Source organism: Dama dama, chromosome X (genome assembly GCF_033118175.1).
Source record: "Dama dama isolate Ldn47 chromosome X, ASM3311817v1, whole genome shotgun sequence".
Classification (NCBI taxonomy): domain Eukaryota; kingdom Metazoa; phylum Chordata; class Mammalia; order Artiodactyla; family Cervidae; genus Dama; species Dama dama.
In genome coordinates, this window is record NC_083714.1 from 20,189,303 (window position 1) to 20,210,300 (window position 20,998).

General features: G+C 37.8%; 1 pseudogene; it reads right to left on the reverse strand.

The window, feature by feature from the left end:
* Nucleotides 1–16,605: 16,605 nt before the first annotated feature.
* LOC133052169 (histone-lysine N-methyltransferase SETMAR-like) lies at nt 16,606–19,730 on the reverse strand (annotated as a pseudogene).
* Between the last annotated feature and the right edge of the window lie 1,268 nt (nt 19,731–20,998).

A 20,998-nucleotide genomic window follows, 5' to 3' on the forward strand; every position in this document is an offset into this window, starting at 1 on the left:
GTGTGTATGGAAATTCTTATGAGGATAATGAAAACGTTCTGGAATTAGTGTTACTGTTGCATGGCTATGTAAATATACCAAAAACAACCAAATTTTCCAATTAAAGTAAATTTTATGGTTTGTATAGTATATATCAATAAAAAGTTATTGTCTGAGAAAAATATGTACTATATTCCCATCATTAGTTAATAGATTGGTGTGTTTATGATGAATATATGTTAATAGAAAAAGAACTGGACATGGAACAACAGACTGGTTCCAAATAGGAAAAGGACTACGTCAAGGCTGTATATTGTCACCCTGCTTATTTAACTTATATACAGAGCTGGGCTGGAGGAAGCATAAGCTGGAATCAAGATTGCCAGGAGAAATATCAATAACCTCAGATATGCAGATGACACCACCCTTATGGCAGAAAGTGAAGAAGAACTAAAGAGCTTCTTGATGAAAGTGAAAGAAGAGAGTGAAAAATTTGACTTAAAGCTCAACATTCAGAAAACTAAGATCATGGCATCTGGTCCCATCACTTCACGGCAAATAGATGGGGAGACAGTGGAAACAGTGGCTGACTTTATTTTTCTGGGCTCCAAAATCACTGCAGATGGTGACTGCAGCCATGAAATTAAAAGACACTTACTCCTTGGAAGGAAAGTTATGACCAACCTAGACAGCATATTAAAAAGTAGAGATATTACTTTGTCAACAAAGGTCTGTGTAGTCAAGGCTATGGTTTTTCCAGTGGTCACATATGGATGTGAGAGTTGGACTATGAAGAAAGCTGAGCGCCGAAGAATTGATACTTTTGAACTATGGTGTTGGAGAAGACTCTTGAGAGTCCCTTGGACTGCAAGGAGATCCAACCAGTCCATCCTAAAGGAGATCAGTCCTGGGTGTTCATTGGAAGGACTGATGTTGAAGCTGAAACCCCAATACTTTGGCCACCTGCTGCGAAGAGCTGACTCATTTGAAAAGACCCTGATTCTGGGAAAGATTGAGGACAGGAGGAGAAGGGGATGACAGAGGATGACATGGTTGGATGGCATCACTGACTCAACAGACATGGGTTTGGGTGGACTCCGGGAGTTGGTAATGGACAGGGAGGCCTGGTGTGCTGTGGTTCATGGGGTCACAAAGAGTCAGACACGACTGAGCGACAGAACTGAACTGACTGGAGTTCAGATTATTTTGCTGCAATGATTCAGAAGGTAAAATACTAAAGTCATTAATGTCAGAAACAATATAAGAATGCCTTCTATCCCTGCTACTGCTGTTATTATTATTATCATTTATTTTTATTATTTTATTATTATTGTCATCACATTATGGAAGCTCTAGTAAGAACAATATACCATGAAACAGAAATGACAAGTAAAGCTATTGAAAATAAGCAAAAAGCATTTTCATTATTCATAGATTATATCATTGTTCTCTGAAAAATATCTTATGAAGTTTAACTTAAAAATTATTAGAATAAGAGTGAATAAGAATAAGGTGGATATATATACCTTCCCAGTAAGGGAAGTAAGGGGCTTCCCAGGTGGCACTAGTGGTAAAGCGTCTGACTGCCAATACAGGAGATGTGGGTTCAATCCATGGGTCAGGAAGATCCCCTGGAGGAGGAAATGGCAACCCATTCCAATATTCTTACCCGGAGAATTCCATGGATGTCGGAGCCTGGCAGGCTGTAGTCCACAGGGTCGCAAACAGTTGGACACACATATAAAATCAATAGCTTGCACTTAAATTCCAAAACCTCATTAGAAAATATTACCAAGAAAGTTTGTTTTCCAGGGTTAGATAAACAAAAAACAAAAAACTAAAAACCTAAAATTAAGTTTACCTAACCAGGCTTGAGATTTGTGTGGAAAAAAAAAAAAGACAGCTATTTAAGAAGACAAATTCATAAGCAGGCTATAATTCTGGACAGCAACAGTGAATAGTTTTAAATTGCTAAATTATTTTCAAAATAATTTATGAGCCCAATGCAATTTTTATTCCAACCTCCTGAAGAATGTATATTGGAATGGTATGAAAAGATTCTAAGGATCATCTGGCAGAATAAACAGTGAGATGAGCCAAGGAAATTCTTAAAAGGAGAGAGACCTTGTCACATCACATTTTCTAACTTCATCCCATTCCCACTCCTGCCTCACTTCAAACCCCAATAGCTGAGAAGATGTGGAACAGGTATAAGAATCAGTATTTGCATCAATGAAAATAAATAGTCTAGCAGAAAAACAACCCCCACCATTACCACTACCATTACCAACAACAACAAAACCCTTGATTTTATGAAGAATTTAGAATATGACCAATATGACCTTATGAATTAGTAGGGGCAATGGAAGGGTTATTCAGTAAGTGTTGCTGGTACAATTGTTTAAATATTTGAAAAATCAGTTTATAATTAAATATATAATTAAATACTTGAATATGAAGAAAAAAATTTAAACCAAGGGAAAAGATGAATATTTATTTAACTACATCTGAGAAGGAACTTTCTGAGCATAAACTAATAGAAGAAATCACAAAGGAAAAAATTGATTAATAATACTACATAAAACTTAAAACCTTGTGTGTATAAAAAGTACCCCATAGATGGTTTCTGCCATGGGGTTAGAGTGGAAGATTGATAGGACCTGACTTATATTTGGGGAAAAAAATGACCGTGATTGCTTTGTGAAGAATGGATTCTAGAAACGCAAGAATTGGAAGCAAATAAACTGCTTAGCCCGGAGAAGGAAATGGCAACCCACTCTTGCCTGGAAACGCCCATGGACGGAGGAGCCTAGTAGGCTGCAGTCCATGGGGTCGCCAAGAGTCGGACACGACTGAGCAACTTCCCTTTCACTTTTCACTTTCATGCATTGGAGAAGGAAATGGCAACCCACTCCAGTGTTCTTGCCTGGATAATCCCAGGGACGGGGGAGCCTGGTGGGCTGCCGTCTGTGGAGTCAGAGTCGGACACGACTGAAGCGACTTAGCAGCAGCAGCAGCAGCAGACTAATTAGCAGGGTATTGCAGTAATTTAAGAAAGAGATGATTCTGGCTTGGACTAGGGGAATAATGGAGATAGTTAAAGGATGCCAGATTTGGGGTACATTTTCAAGATAAATTATTATTTCTAGAGCCCTGACTGCAGAAAGTTAAAGAAATAGGATAGTTAGAAGGATATTCAGGGTCAGTAGAGGGTTTTAAAGTTGTGGTAATGATTAAATATACTTCTAACCTGGAGGAAAAGAGCCAAGAAGGAGGAAGATTTGAAAATTAGGAAAGTAAATACTTTTGACAGAGGAAAATATAGGAGGAAATGATAATTGGATGGGACACAGAGCACATCTAAATGAATTAGCTTTGACGAGGAGGAAGCATATGCCACTTGATGAAATGGTGAGAAGAAAGGATGGGTATAGGATACTGCTATCTTTGTTGATGGCAGATTGAGAAAGTGAAGAAATCCATGCCTAAATACCTCTATTTTCTTTGTGGTGGGGCAAGGGTGTGTTAGGGCCAAAGTCAGTTTCATCGCAGAGTGACCTATGCAGCCACATGGGGCCCCTAATTAGAAGGGGGTTCTTTCTGCACTTAGAGTTTTGTAATCTGTGATTGCTATCCTGAAATTCTTGATCATTTTACTTTTGAATTTGTTTTATAAGCAAATTCCAATTGGAAAGTGGAGCATTGCTCTGATTTTGGAGCACTGGATCAGAAGTGACTCAACCCAGGCATGGTTTGCCTCCAGTTGCCTCCCCAGGTCTGATCCTTTCCTGTCCACTCCTCTGCCTAGTTTCTGCTGCCACCATCCATCATTGACAAAGGCACTGGTATGGCATGTTGAAGGGTGGGGGTCAGGTGTGCACATCCCATTCCTTAAGCGGTGGGGCAGGGGACTGGGCAACTATGATTGTCTACACTCATACTGCTATGAGTGTCCTGGGAGTATCTCTGTACCTAAGGGAGTGCTGCATTTTATAGTAATTAAAAGAACATCTCTAATGAGAACCTACTGTGTAGCACAGGAAACTCTACTAAATGCTCTGTGGTTACCTGTATAGGAAGGAAATCTAAAAAAGAGGAGATAAATATATACCTAAAACCGATTCATTGTGCTATACAGCAGAAACTAACACAACATTGTTAGGTAACTATATTCCAATAAAAATTAAAAATAAAAAGAACATTTTGAGAAGTTGAGACAGAAACTGCAGAACAAAGAAAAATGCTTTTATCTTCCTTTTTGAATAAATGGTCCTGCATTTTCATCTTGCACTGGGCCCTGCAAATTATGGAACCAGCACTGATTACAGGCCCTCTGGAGGACAGTTAGGGTTTGGAATAATGCCTCAATGGAATGGGAGATGGAGTATGTAATAGGATCTCCAAGCAATGTTCATGCATTTGGATTGGCTCTAATTTAAACTGTAATGTGCCATCTCTAGAAGCATTCAGCATCAATGTATTCATTCCTAGTGATTTCAGAATGAGTATGATGGAAATACAGTACTGAAATCAAGGAAGCAGCCTTTATGTGATTAATAAAGCTTTTTAATGGAAGAGTCACTAAGCAAAGATTCCTTGAAAGTGTTGACCCTGACACCAAAAGTGAGAGTCCTCAAACTTCTGCAGTATTCACCTAGTCAACATTTTACATTTAGCTTTTCAAGGCTACATGGTTTAGATTACTTCACCATCTCTGTGTGACTCTCTCCAATTGTAGGGTAATGGAGGATATAGAATCTGTTCTGACTTTTGTAATATTTGTTCGGGCACTTCAGTGATTTTGGCATTAGGCATAGTTGAAAATAAAAAACAGCATTTCATAGCAAGTTTCAGTCCCTTTCACAAAGACCTAGGAAAGAAGCCCAACCACTGTAAGATCAGAAAGATTTGCTCTGGTCCAGAAAGTCAATAACTCATTTGAAACATACATTTTTCTTTTAATCTTAAACTAGAAAGCTCCACTAAGATGATAAAAGTTTACTTGCTTGACTGAAGCAGCAGCATTTTGAGAGGAGGTAAGTATAAACATTAATTTGAGACTTGAAAGCTAACATTAGATTTTGCTTTTTGTTTGAGGCCATATATTGGTTTCACTTTGCCTCGAGTCCCTTTAGATTGAGGAAGATAGGGTATAAAAATGCAATTTCTCAGTGATGTTACTCTGAACTACTTTATTATGCAGTTAGCTGTTTGGCCAGCAATGTGTTCAGTGACCTGCCTGATTCCCTGTGCACACAGACCTCCTTTCTTGCTTTTCTATAAAGTTTCCATGACTTGAGACGAAAAACATTATCAAATGGGAAGTGTTTAGTGCCTCTGAGAAGCTATTCGTTGGTCTCATTTGAGTTGTTAGGGAGTAGGTCTGCATCTCAAAAAATTGACCCTTACCAAGGAGAACAGTAGTTCAAGCTACAAATAGATTGAGTATTCACTGCTTGAAGCTGCTCTCCCCATCAATATTCAATTCATAAATGAAGGCAATATAGTAAGTTGGGCTACATTTTGGGTCTTTGGTCTCAGTCCCCTACCAACTGTAGATACATGCATATCTCCTGCTTTGGGACAAGTACATCAAGCTGTTACATAAGACAGAGGAATTTAATATTACAGCAAACTTGATTGTAGTTCTTTTCCAACTTTTATCCTAGTGCAAGTAACTAGGTCTCTACCTGGTCCCTAAGACTTTTCTGATAAGCTATCAAATCTTGAGGGATGGAGACCCTGCCTTGTTCTTATCCATGCTAACCCCAAGCTATATCCCTGTGACTGAAGCCTTGTTACCAGCTACCAGACTTTCTTTGGTGCTACCTGCCAGCTTAGACCTTGGAATACCACACTCCTTAACACCTTGTGGTTGTACTGTTATATCTGAGAAATTGTTTTATCCATTAGTATCACTGTGTCAGCAGCTCATCCATGCCATGTGACTGTTATTTTATTTACTTGGAGGGCACGTTTCTTCTCTATGGCGGGGTCTATTCCCATTACTTGACATTTTATCAGTTTCCCACAGTCTGCAGCACCCCAATGTGCCTTATATTTGTTAATCCTTTCGTTCTTAGTTCTGTCACAGAAAAAGACAGAAGAATACATAGGAGTGTCATCAAAAGACTGTAGATTCTGGGAATTCCTTGGTGGTCCAGTGATTAGGTGGCTTTCACTACTGTGGCTCAGGTGCAATCCCTGGTCAGTATCTCACAAGCCGTGCAGTTAATCAAAAAGAAGGGAAAAAAAGGACTGTTGATTCAGATGCTTTGAACTTGTAGGACATTAGAAGACCATATTTTTTTCAGTGAAATTTTTTAAAAATATTTTTTTGATGTAGACCATTTTTTAGTCTTTATTGAATTTTTATTACAGTGTTGCTTCTGCTCTATGTTTTGTTTTTTCCTGGCCCAGAGGCATGTGAGCTCTTAGCTCCCTGACTAGGGATCAAACTCGCATCCCCTGTGTTGCAAGGCAAAGTCGTAACCACTGAACTACCAGGGAAGTCCCCAGTGAAATGTTTTTAAGGGAAATAAAGGTGAAATCAGTATTTTGAGAAAGGCAGAGAGGATGAATTTTGCAAGTTTAGAGGTAGTAGAGTTAAGTAATTAGAAATATTTTGGCTGGTTGGAAATCAGTGGAAAACATTGAAAAATATCTTAAGGACAAAAGGGGGAATTTGTTATAAAGAGGTATCTCAAGGAACTTATGGCTGTAAATGCAACTCATCTTGAGAAAGGGACTCTTGTCATCTCTGACATTTATTTTTATTTATATATATGCTTCATTCTCTAAAGATAAGTCTTGTCAGCTTTTAAAATGATGGAACAGAAAATATGATATTTTCAAAAGCAAACATACAGTGGATCATGTAACTCCCTGCTTTAAAACCCTCTAATGGATTTACATTGCACTTAGAATAAAATCTAAAGTCTTTAATATGCTCTAGAAGTCCAGTGTTATCTGGTCCTTAACTCCTTCTCTAATCTCGTTTCCTATGACTTCTTTATTCCTTTGACTTTGTAGATAATCTGAACTATTTTGGAGTCTTTATATTTTCTGATTCCCTTACCTCTTATTATATCACCCTGTCCTACTTTTTCTGGTACAAGTTACTTCCTGAAGTTAAGCTGTTCATGAATTTATCTATTTATCATCCAATACCATCTCAGTTGTGAGCTGAGCCAGGACATTGCCTGTCCTTTTCACTCTTGTAGCTCCATTACTTAGAATTAAGTGTGACCACATATTAGGGACTCAATAAACAATTGCTATACCAATTAAAAGGCCAAGATGATTGAACATTGAGAGTCAGACATCAGCAGAATGACCTGATTTAAGAGAGATGAAAAGGCATAAACAATATTAATGTTATTTAAAATATGCAATGTCTAACAATAAGCAGTCAATAACAAGTCATAATAATTCATTTTTTTGAATGCTCACTCTCTGGCACTGCTCAAAGAACTTTAATCTGTGTTAACTCATTTAATCCTCTCAATAGCCCTATGAGGTAGATGTCATTATGATACCCATTTTACATTTGTGGAATAGAAAGCATGAAAATGTTAAGTGACTTGCCCAAGGTCAAATAGCTTGTAAAGAGAAAGTGGGATTCAGGATATAGATTTAAATAATCTGAGTCCACAAAGAGTACACTTAATTATGAATGCATATTGCCTTCCTTGGTTGCACAGCAACTCAACAAAACAAACTTGATTCTGAAGCATATTCTTCTTCATACATTCTCTAGCCAGAGGTATAGCTAAGATCTAAATATGTAAGTACTAACTTAAAGGTTGGAATAAATAAGTAGACCCAAGGGCAAATCAAAGTTTGTGAGAGGTGGAAATCAGGCTGTTCTCAACACATATTTAAAAAGCTCAAAAATTGAATTGACCAACTTCAGGAACAGTGAAAATAAAATCACTGGAAGTAAAATGTGAAGGTAGATTTCATTTACTGTTACTAATTGGTGGTCTTTCAGCATGAAGTACACAATGCTGTTTAAAAAACCCTGTGTGTGAGAGGGGGTGTGGATAATGGTCTCATATTCCACTACTTCTCTACTTCTTCATAGTTTGTCTCAAAAAAAGGGCAATATTAAATTCTTGTGCATTTATAAGCATTTATCCAACCAGTGGAAGGTCTCTTTTTCATAGAGAACAAAATTGGTGTCATAAAAGAACTACTGAAGTATAGATGTTGAAGTTACTCTGGCATACAACAAATCTCAGACCAGAAAAAATAGAAAATGTTTATCTTGAGGACAGGTGAAAGGGATACAGAACCATCCAATCCTAAGGACAGGTGAAAGAAATACAGAACTACCCATTAAGAAGACATTAAATTGGAAATCTTGACTCTTACTGTGAAATGTTGAATACTTTTTTTTTTAACAGTGTGTGTTGTTTGCCACAAGATGGCAGTTAAGCCATTGTCATTTGAATATGACAAAGGTAGGTAGGCAGTGTTGTCTAGAAATCCTTTTTATCTCGAATGCAGTACAAATTGAATTTCAAATTTTGTTCTGTCAGTATACACATTTGTAAAAACCATGGTACATAGCAACCTGCCATCAAATATTAATATAGAGAGAGTCAAGATTTGGGGGGTTATAGATTTTTAAAGTTATTGGTAGAATGGTATTGATTATTAGCCAAAAAGTCCTGGATAAGGCTTATTAAAGTCAAATTAAACATAGAAAGCACAAGCTATATAAAAAGCTATGCTGCAGTCTTGGAGAAGAATGGAAATGTATAGTTTAGATGAGGGAACCAAGCTTCATTACAGCTAATTAATCATCCCAGCAATGATGCTCTTCTTGGTTGTTGAATCAACTGTTCAGTAAACCACAGTAATCATTAAGAGAGCCATACCATGAGAGGAAAGCCATTTTAGAAAAGTCTGTCAGGCGCAAAACATTGCTCTTTAAGCTCAGCTTTCTCTATGAAATCCTTTCTCATTTCCTCTGAATTCCTATCACATCTGCTGTCCAAACCATTCCCTTTAGGCAGTGTCTGGAGCTATGGTATATCTATGTCTTTTGAAATTTTATCTTTTATATTATAAAGTCCTTATGGGTAACAAGTCTATTTTACTTTTCTATGCTAAACATGTGGCTTACCTGGCAGAGTGCTCAGTTACAGAATGGTCATAGTAGTATAGACAGTACAGTAGAAAATTTAGAAATGTGGACCCTGGAGCCATCCTGCCAGGATTTATATCCCATCTCTGTGTAAGCTTAAGTTATCTAATGTCTCTGAGCCTTAATTTTTAGCAAATGTAAAATGATTACCAGTTAATATAACTAAAACATTTTAAATGGTGCCCGATGTGAACTAAGTTCTTTATTAGTCTTTGCTATCAATGATTTATGTCTTAGAGAGGCCTGATATGAGAGGCCCAGGTTGCTTCTTGAGTTAGTTGCCTACTGGTAGAGTGATTAATATTGGTACTGGGAAACCAACTGCTCTCAACTGATAGGCCCTCTGGTCATAATGATGCCGAGTGATGTCTCCTTAAAAGAGAGAAAGAGTTTAGTCATAAGTACCTGGAAGTCCCATATCCTGTTCTATAATAAGTAGTTTCTCCTGTAATACTTCCAGGAAGGAAGTTTTCTCCATACTGGAATTTACAGAGTTCTGTTAATATGGAGAGTCCTGCTCTCCAATGGTGAAGTATGTTGTTTTGTAATGCGGTCAGCTTTGCTGAAGTGCTGGTTCAGTATTGTCTCTTGGACTGTCATATTATGGGATGGGTTGGGGGGCGTGGGATCGGTGGTAATGGAAGGTATTCAGTATTTGTTGACTCTTTTAAGCCTTGTGGTAGGAACTTTCACATACAGTATCATATGTAATTGTCATGATTACTAGTCACATTTTATAGCCAAGGAATCTGAGATTCAGAGAGGTGTGTAACTTTCTCAAGATCATATGACTAATGTCTTACCATGCAATACCATACAATCATAGCTACTGTATGATAGGGGAACCAGGAGTTTAATCAACACTTCTACTTAAAGAACAGGTAATTCTTAAATTCCTTATATATTACCATGGGAAAGGTGAGGTCTTATCCTGTTCTAATAAGTGATGCCAGCTCTTCTATTACTTAAAAGCAATATATCAGTTTAGGCAATGACTGAGGCTAATCTTATCAGTTTGTTATGCAATGAATTCATACCCATGCCCCATGATAGGTGTCTGTGTGTGTGTGTGTATAATATATAAAGAGAGAGAGAGAGAGAGAATATACCACATCTTCTTTACAATTTATCTGTGTGTGTTGTGTGTTAGTCGCTCAGCTGTGTCTGACTCTTTGCAACCCCGTGGACTGTAGCCCACCAGGTTCCTTTGTCCATGGGATTCCCCAGGCAAGAATACTGGAGTGGATTGCCATTTCCTTCTCCAAAAAGGCTGATGAAAGTGTGTAAAATCAAGATGATAACCGTACTTAGCAGCACAGTCACAATAAAGCATCACTGAAATCTGAGGAAGTATTATCTTCTTAGGAGTTCCTGCTTTGGCCTGAGTTAGCTTGAGACACTGAATCACCCCAGTGTCCTAAAATCCATCAACAGGAACACAGATGTTCTATCCATTCATCTAGTGATGAACACAGGTTGCTTCCATTTCATGGCTATTGTAAATAATGTTTCAGTGAACATAGAAATGCATGTATCTTTTCAAATTAGTGTTTTTGTATTCTTTTGAAAAATATCCAGAAGTGGAATTCCTAGATCATATGGTAGTTTTATTTTTAATTTTTTGAGAAACCTCCACTATGTTTCCTATAGTGGCTGTACCAATTTTCATTCCCACCAGGAGTGCACAGGGGTTTGCTTTTCTCCACATCCTTGCCAACAATTGTTTTTTGTTGTCTTTTTGATAATAGCTATTCTGACCAGTGTGAGGCAATATCTCACTGTGGTTTTGATTTGCAGTTCCCTGATGATTAGTGATGATGATCATCATTTCATGTGTCTGTTGGCTGTCAGTATGTCTTCTTTGGAGAAATGCCTACTCAGGTCCTCTGCTCTTTTTTTTACTTGGATTGTTTTTTGGATATTGAGTTGTGTAATTTCTTTGTATAGTTTGGATATTAGCCCCTTATCAGATATATCATTAGCAAATATTTTCTCCCATTCAGTAGGTTACTTTTTTGTTTTGTTGATAGTTTCCTTCACTGTGCAAAAGCTTTTTAATTTGTTGTAGATTCATTTAATGTAGCTTTTGTTGCCCTTGCCTGGGGTGACAAAATTTTTTTTATAAGACTAATGTCAAAGATCATACTGCCTATTTTTTTCTCCTAAGAGTTTTATGGTTTCAGATCTTACATTTAATTCTTTAATCTATTTTGAGTTTATTTTTATATGGTGTAAGAAAATAGTCCAGTCCGATTCTTTGCATGTAGCTGCCCAGTTTTTCCACCACCATTTATTAAAGAGGCTACCTTTTCCCCATTCTATATTTTTGCCTCATTTGTCAAAAATTAATTGACTATGTAAACATGGGCTTATTTAAAGATTAACTGACTGCATAAGCTGGGTTTATTTGGAGTTTCTATTTTGTTCCATTGATCTATGCATTTGTTTCTATGCTAGTACCATATGTTTTTTGATTATTATGGTTTTGTTGTATAATTTTACCTCCAGCTTTGTTCTTCTTTCTCAAGATTGCTTTGGCTATTTAGGATCTTTTATGCTTCCATACAAATTTTAGGATTTTTTTTCTAGTTATGTGAAAAATTCCATTGGCATTTTGATAGGAATTGCTTTGAATTATAGATTGCTTTGGGTAAGATAGGTGTTTTAACATTAATTATTCCAATTCATGAACATGGTATATCTTTCCATTTATTTATGTTGGCTTCAATTCTTTCATTGATGTCTTACAGTTTTCAGAGTAATGGAAACCCACTCCTGTATTCTTGCCAGGGACAGAGGAGCCTGGTGGGCTGCCGTCTATGGGGTCGCCCAGAGTCGGATATGACTGAAGCGACTTAGCAGCAGCAGCAGCAGTTTTCAGAGTACAGATCTTTCACCTCATTGGTTACATTTATTCTTAGGTATTGTATTCTTTATGATGCAATTGTAAATGGGATTGTTTTTTTAATTCCTCTTTTGATTGTTATTAGTGTATAGAAACACTACATATTTCTGTACATTGTTTGTATCCTGAAACTTTACTCAATTTATTTATTAGTTCTAATAGTTTTTTGGTGGAGTTCATAGTTTCTATATAGTATCATGTCGTTTGTAAATAGTGTCAATTTTACTTCTTTGTTTCCAATTTGAATTCCTTTTATTTCTTTTTCTTCTCTTACTGCTGAGTCTAGGACTTACAATATTATTTTTAATAAAAGTGATGAGAGTGGCATCCTTCTCTTGTTCCTGATCTTAGAGGAAATGCTTTCAGCTTTCCACCATTGAGTGTGATGTTAGCTGTAGGTGTGTTGTGAAAGTGTTAGTTATTCAATCTTGTCTGACTCTTTGTGACCCCATGGACTGTAGCTTGCCAGGCTCTTCTGTCCATGGAATTCTCCAGGCAAGAATAATAGAGTGGGTAGCCATTCCCTTCTCTAGGGTGTGTCATATATGGCCTTTATTATGTTGAGATATATAACCCCTTTGTTAACAGTTTTTATTGCTAATAGATGTTGGATTTTATTAAATGTTTTTCTGCATCTATTGAGATGATCACATAATTTTTTTTTTTAAGTTCATGATATTTATTACTGGGGCTGTTTACAGAAAAATCTTTTTTCCACTGTTGATTTAGGCATAAGAATAGGTATTTGTCTCGTGTGACTTCCTTTTAGAACTTCTATTTTTAAAAAAATAATAAAACTGTCTCTATCTGGGAAGATTAGTATCAATTCTTTTTTTTAAAAGTGAGGAGGGTAGGACCTGGGGTTTTGTTTTATGCCTCAGTAACTACGACCGAACAAGGTGTAGTACTTGGCAGGGTTCTTTCCACACACACACTTGGCTCCCGGCGGCAGCTCACAGAGTGGTTTGAAGGGGAATCACATAATTTTTATCCTTTATTTTGTTAATGTGGTGAATCACATTGACTGATTTGTGGATATTGAACAATCCCCACATCCTTGGGGAAAATTCTACTTGATCAAGATGTTTGATCCTTTTAATGTATTCTTGAATTTGGTTTGCCAATATTTTGTTGAGGATTTTTAGCATCTATGTTCAGGAATCTTGGCCTGTAATTTTTTCTTTTTTGTGTATCTTTGTCTGGTTTTAGTATCATAGTAATGCTGACCCCACAAAATGAGTTTGGAAGCCTTCCTTTCTCTTCAATTTTTTTTGGATAGTTTGAGAAGGATAAGTATTAAGTCTTCTTTAAGTTCAGTTCAGTCTCTCAGTCATGTCCAACTCTCTGTGACCCCATGGACTGCAGCATGCCAGGCTTCCCTGTGCATCACCAATCTCGGAGCTTGCTCAAACTCATGTGCATTGAGTCGGTGTTGCCATCCAATAATCTAATCCTCTGTTGTTCCCTTCTCCTCCTGTCATCAATCTTTCCCAGCATCAGGGTCTTTCTTATCCAGTGAGTCAGTTCTTCATATCAGGTGGCCAAGATATTGGAGCTTCAGCATCAGCATCAATCCTTCCAGTGAATATTCAGGACTGATTTCCTTTAGGATTGAGTGGTTTGATCTCCTTGCAGTCCAAGGGACTCTCAAGAGTCTTCTCCAACACCACAGTTCAAAAGCATCAATTCTTCTGCACTCAGCTTTCTTTATGGTCCAACTGTCACATCCATACATGACCACTGGAAAAACCATAGCCTTGACTATACAGACATTTGTTGGCAAAGTAATGTCTCTGCTTTTTTATGCTGTCTTGGTTGGTCATAACTTTCCTTCCAAGGAGTAAGTGTCTTAATTTCATGGCTGTAATCATCATCTGCAGGGATTTTAGAGCCCCCCAAAATAAAGTATGACACTGTTTCCACTATTTCCCCATCTATTTCCCATGAAGTGATGGGACCAGATCCCATAATCTTAGTTTTCTGAATGTTGAGCATTAAGCCAATTTTTTCACTCTCTTCTTTCACTTTCATCAACAGGCTTTTTAGTTCCTCTCCACTTTCTGCCATAAGGGTGGTGTCATCTGCATATCTGAGGTTATTGATATTTCTCCCAGCAACCTTGATTCAAGCTTGTGCTTCTTCCAGCCCAGCATTTCTCATAATGTACTCTGCATATAAGTTAAATAAGCAGGGTGACAATATACAACCTTGACATATTCCTTTCCCTATTTGGAACCAGTCTGTTATTCCATGTCCAGTTCTAACTGTTGTTTCCTGACCTGCATATAGGTTTCTCAAGAGGAAGGTCAGGTGGTCTGGTATGCGCATCTCTTTCAGAATTTTCCACAGTTTATTGTGATCCACACAGTCAAAAGCTTTGGCATAGTCAATAAAGCAGAAATAGATGTTTTTCTAGAACTCTCTTGCTTTTTTGATGATCCAGCAGATGTTGACAGTTTGATCTCTGGTTCCTCTGCTTTTTCTAATACCAGCTCGAATATCTGCAAGTTCTCGGTCCACATATTGCTGAAGCCTGGCTTGGAGAATTTTAAGCATTACTTTACTAGCATGTGAGATGAGTGCAATTGTGTGGTAGTTTCAACATTCTTTGGCATTGCCTTTCTTAGGGGTTGGAGTGAAAACCGACATTTTCCAGTCTTGTGGCCACTGCTGAGTTTTCCAAATTTGCTGGCATATTGAGTGCAGCACTTTCACAGCATCATCTTTCAGGATTTGAAATAGCTCAATTGGAATTCCATCACCTCCACTAGCTTTGTTCGTAGTGATGCCTTCTATGGCCCACTTGACTTCACCTCCCAGGATGTCTGGCTCTAGAGTGAGTGACCACACCATCGTGGTTATCTGAGTCTTGAAGATCTTTTTTGTACAGTTCTTCTGTGTATTCTTGCCACCTCTTCTTAATATCTTCTGCTTCTGTTAGGTCCATAGTTTTTCTGTCCTTTATCGAGCCCATCTTTGCATGAAATATTCCCTTAGTATCTCTAATTTTCTTGAGGAGATCTCTAGTCTTTCCCATTCTATTGTTTTCCTCTATTTTTTTGCATTGATCGCTGAGGAAGGCTTTCTTATCTCTCCTTGCTATTCTTTGGAACTCTGCATTCAAATGGGAATATCTTTCCTTTTCTCCTTTGCTTTTTGCTTCTCTTCTTTTCACAGCTATTTGTAAGGCCTCCTCAGACAGCCGTTTTGCTTTTTTACATTTCTTTTCCATGGGGATGGTCTTGATCCCTGTCTCCTGCACAGTGTCACAAACCTCTGTCCATAGTTCATCAGGCACTCTGTTATCAAATTAGTTTAATTTGTTGCATGCTATGAGATCTTGGTGTCTGTTATCTAAGGAACTGGTGGCTAAAAATTAGATAATCTCCATTAACCCTTATGAGTTATACTTGAAATAATGAAGCAATCAGTATCTAGCAAATTAATTGGTCAAAACCAGATAAATTATTTTCCCACAGTTTGAGGGGCATGAATCATGTTGAGCTGCTTTGCTACCATTTTCACCTCTGAAGAACTATCTCATAGAAGTGCATTTATCTAAGCCCTTCCCTCAGATGTTCAAATGAGGTAGCATTTATGTAACAGTTTAACTTCAGTTATCAACTCATATTTGTGTCTGTTTTGATTGAAAGTCTCCTGTTAATATCAGCAATCTACATTCTTAACCATCTCCTCTTCCTATGCCTGCGCTGTTTCTCAAGATGGATACAGACTAATTGAAATGTGAAGGAAATTTTCCAAGAGTTTTTTTTTTTTATTGTTTTTTGTCCATGACTTTCCAGCTGTGGTAAACAATTTGTGTTAATGAAAAATATTTACATTGCTACATATATCTAAATGCTTCTGAAAAATCATTTCTTTCTGAAACATGATGGCTAGTGTTAGAATTATTTCCAAAATGGAAAAGGAAACCATTTTTAGAAATAGAAGGGTTTTTTTTTTTTTTTAAAAAAGAGTTTTTAATAAGGATCTTTTCAACCTTCAGAGTTATAACTACTCCCAAGAGAAACTTAAACTAATAATTATGAAATCAACATACAGTTTCATTGATGGAAAATATCTTAAATAGACATTATCTTAGATAGATGTCCTACTGAGGACCCAGAAATAAGCTCAGAGAAAACAAAATAAGCTAATTTTATGCAGCAAAAAAAGAAAACTGAAAACTCCATTTTAAACCTACTATTGTAATAACTGCTCTTCAGGGTATAGTAATAAAATTCACCTATACAACTTGGAGTCTACAGTCATAATGTGCTGTAGTTCCATTTGATATAGAAGAATGTTCCCCGGCCTACTAAAAGGCAGAAAATTTCCAGAAAAAGCATTTATTTCAAAGAAAAAGATTTTATTTCTGATACATTTATAATTGCTTTCCACTTGTCAGTACTCTCTGTTCCACCTTAGGGGATGGTCACCAGGATGTAAGCAAGAAAACTTTCATAGTGCAAGTCTTAAGACAGTTTCTTTTAAGTTGGTGCAAACATAATTGCGGTTTTGGACAGTGAATTTTAAATCATTTTAACTAGGCTCAAACACATCTTTATTAATCAAAATAGGAGCCATTACAATCAACACATTTTTGCCAATAAGAAATAAGTTTGTTTATTCCTTTAGTGTAAAAATCCATGTTTCAGGATTCAACAAACACTTGGAAAGCATTTTCTGCCTCCTGCTGGTTGTGAAAGAGCTTTCTCACACACAAAAAATTTTTCCTGCAAAAAGTTGTCAAGATACTTAAAGAGGTGGTAGTTGGTTGGATGTCTCACAAGCTGAAATCAAGATTGCCAGGATAATAAGACCAAAAACTATAAAACATTTGTATTAAAGCATAGGCAGAACATTCTCTGACATAAATCACAGCAAGATCCCTTATGATCCACCTCCCAAAGTAATGGAAATAAAAACAAAAAATAAACAAATGGGACCTAATTAAACTAAAAAACTTTTGCACAACAAAGGAAACTATAAGCGACATGAAAAGGCAGCCTTCAAAATGAAAGAAAATAATAACAAATGAAGCAACTGACAAAGAATTAATCTCCAAAATATACAAGCAACTCCTGAAGCTCAATACCAGAAAAAAAAAAAAAATGACCCAATCAAAAAATGGGACTGAGAACTAAGCAGACATTTCTCCAAAGAAGACATACAGATGGCTAGCAAACACATGAAAAGATGCTCAATATCACTTATTATCAGAGAAATGCGATTCAAAGCCACAGTGAGGTACCATTTCACGCAGGTCAGAATGGCTGCCATCAAAAAGTCTACAAAGAATAAATGCTGAAGAGGGTGTAGAGAAAAGGGAACCCTCTTAAACTGTTGGTGGGAATGCAAACTAGTACAGCCACTATGGAGAACAGTGTGGAGATTCGTTAAAAAACTGGAAATAGAACTGTCATCCCACTGCTGGGCATATACATCAAGGAAATCAGAATTGAAAGAGACACATGTACCCCAATGTTCATTGCAGCACTGTTTACAATAGCTAGGACATGGGAGCAACCTAGATGTCCATCAGCAAATGAATGGATAAGGAAATTGTGGTACATATACACAATGGAATATTACTTAGCTATAAAAAAGGAACACATTTCAGTCAGTTCTAATGAGCTGGGTGAAACAGGAGCCTATTATACAGAGTGAAGTAAGTCAGAAAGAGAAACACCAATACAGTGTGTTAATGCATATATATGGAATTTAGAAAGACGGTAATGACGACCCTATATGCAAGACATCAAAAGAGACATAGATGTATAGAACAGACTTTTGGACTATGTTGGAGAAGGTGAGGGTGGGACGATATGAGAGAATAGCGTTGAAACATGTATATTACCATTTGTAAAATAGATGGCCAGTACAAATTTGATGCATGAAGCAGGGCACACACAGCTGGTGCTCTGGGACAACCCAGAGGGATAGGGTGGGGAGGGAGGTGGCATGGTGGGAGACATGTACACCTATGGCTGACTCATGTCTTTCTATGGCAAAAGCCACAATATTGTAAAACAATTAGCCTCCAATTAAAATAGATTGATTAATTAAAAAAAAGGTTGCTGGGAGAAATATCAACAACTTCAGATATGCAGATGATACCACTTTAATGACAGAAAGTAAAGAGGAACTAAAGAGCCCCTTGATGAAGGTGAAAGAAGAGAGAGAAAAAGCTGGCTTAAATCTCAACATTCAAAAAACAAAGGTCATGGCATCCAGTCCCATCATTTCATGGCAAATAGATGGGGGAAAAGTGTAAACTGAGATTTTCTTTCTTGGGCTCCAAAAGAGCTGCAGACAGTGACTACAACCATTAAATGAAAAGATGCTTGCTCCTTGGAAGAAAAGCTATGACAAACCTAGTGTATTCAAAAGCGGAGATATCACTTCACTGACAAAGCTCCATATAGTCAAAGCTGTGGTTCTTCCAGTAGTCATGCACAGATGTGAGTGTTGGACCATAAAGAAGGCTGAACACCAAAGAATTAGTGCCTTTGAACTATGGTGTTGGAGAAGACTCTTGAGAGTCCCTTGGACAGTAAGGAGATCCAACCAGTCCATCCTAAAGGAAATCAACCCTAAATATTCATTGGAAGGACTGATGCTTAGGCTGAAGCTCCAATGCTTTGGCCACCTGATGCGAACAGCTCACTTGCTGGAAAAGATGCTGGGAAAGATTGAGGACAAGAGAAGAGGGCGACAGAGGATGAGATGGTTGGATGGCATCACTGACTCAACAGACATGAGTTTGAGTAAACTCCAGGAGATAGTGAAGGACAGGGAAGCCTGGTGTGCTGCAGTCCATGAGATCGCAGAGATGGGACACGACTTAGCGACTGAACAAGTCAGTTGTCAAGAGGTCAAGTGAATATGACGGATGAGGCAAAACTTTGTAGCCCAATTCGTTCAAGTTTTGTAGTGTTGATTGTGTGGTTAGGCATTGTCACAGAGAAGAATTGGGTCCTTTCTGTTGACCAATGCTGGCTGTAGGCGTTGCAGTTTGCGGTACATCTCATCGACTTGGTGAGCATACTTCTCAGATGTAATGGTTTCACCGAGATTCAGAAAGCTGTAATAGATCAGACCAGCAGCGGTCCACCAAATAATGACCATGACCTTTTTTGGGTGCAAGTTTGGCTTTGGGAAGTGCTTTGGAGCTTATTCTTGGTCCAGCCACGAGCTGGCTATTGCTGGTAGTCATATAAAATCCACTTTTCATCGCAGGTCACAATCTGATTGAGAAATGGTGCATTGTTGTTGTGTAGAATAAGAGACGATGACACTTCAAAGTGATGATATTTTTCATTTTCTCTAAACTCATGAGGCACCTACTTGTTGAGTTTTTTTATCTTTCCAATTTGCTTCAAGTGCCAAATGACCATAGAATGGTTGATGTTGAGTTCTTTGGCAACTTCTCATGTAGTTTTCAGAGGATCAGCTTTGATGATTCTCTCAGTTGGTCACTGCCAATTTCCAATGGCCAGCCACTGTGCTCCTCATTTTCAAGGCTCTTGTCTCCTTTGCAAAACTTCTTGAACCACCAGTGCACTGTACACTTGTTAGCTGTTCTTGGGCCAAATGCATTGTTGGTGTTGTGCATTGTCTTTACTGCTTTTCAACCCATTTTGAACTTGAATAAGAAAATAGCTCAAATTGCTTTTTGTCTAACATCATTTCCCTAAAGTATATATAAAATAAATAGCAAGTAATGTCAATAGAAACAAAACATAAAATGAGAAATGCATGTATAGCATAACCACATTTATTTAAAAGCATATTTCAGTATCAAAAGGCAAAGGTCAACAATACAAAACTGTAATTACTTTTGCACCAATCTAAATATTACTCAACCTATTCAGCTGTAGAAGAGGGATGAAATAAATACCGATTGGCTACCTACTTTGTATGCATCACTATGCTATACACTGAAGACAATACAAAGATGGATAATTTGGATATTGACCTCAAGCAGCCCATATACCATTGGGAACATGAAACATGTTATCAAATTAAAATATGTGATGTTCATCAGGGAAAATATCCTCGTTAAAGAAGGAATATTTTCCTTTGCATCTGTTTGTCTTTACTTTTCCAAGAAGACAGATTTCTCCCAGGCTCCCTCCCTTCCGACTCCATCCTCCACCTCGTCCATATTAGGACCATGGTAAACACCTCCTCCACCTTCTGCAATGTTCCTGCCATTCACTTCCCCTCCTCTTCTTCTCTACCTTATTCTCCTAAACTTTACTCTGTAACTCCCAGAAACTTTTCCTTCCAGGGTGGTGGATTCAAAATTGAGGCGAGCTGACCATCAAAATTGAAGGGAGCTGACCATCAGCTGGTGGGGGAGAAAAACATACAAGCAGTTCTAACTCAACAAGATGTTGGTGTGGCTGTTTAGTCACTCAGTCATGCCAGACTCTTTGTGTCCTCATGGACTGTAGCCCTCCAGGGTCTTCCATCCATGGGATTTCCCAGGAAAAATGTATGGGAGTGGGTTGCCATTTCCTTCTCCTGGGGAGATCTTCCTGACCCAGGGATTGAACCTGCGTCTCCTGCATTGGCAGGCAGATTTTCTTTTTTTTAAACTACTGAGTCACCAGGGAAGTCCCATTCAGCAGGATAACAAGTGCAAATATGCCCAAGAGATAGGACAAATGACAGAGTTAACATCCCTGCCACAGTGAGTTAATGAACTTCTCTCAGAGGAGGAGACACCTGAGCGGTATATTGAAGGTTAAAGAAAATGCTGAACAGATGAACAAGAGACAAGGCATTCAAGACTGTGGGCTGAAGCTTCCCCCAAATCTCTCCACTAAGTAAGCAGAAAGACTGTACCTCTAACTCTTCACTATCTGGAATACGTATCTGATTCTTTATGTCTGTAATACCTGCAATCTGGAATGTTTTACCTTACTTCAGTTGTATGTTTAAAGTTCACA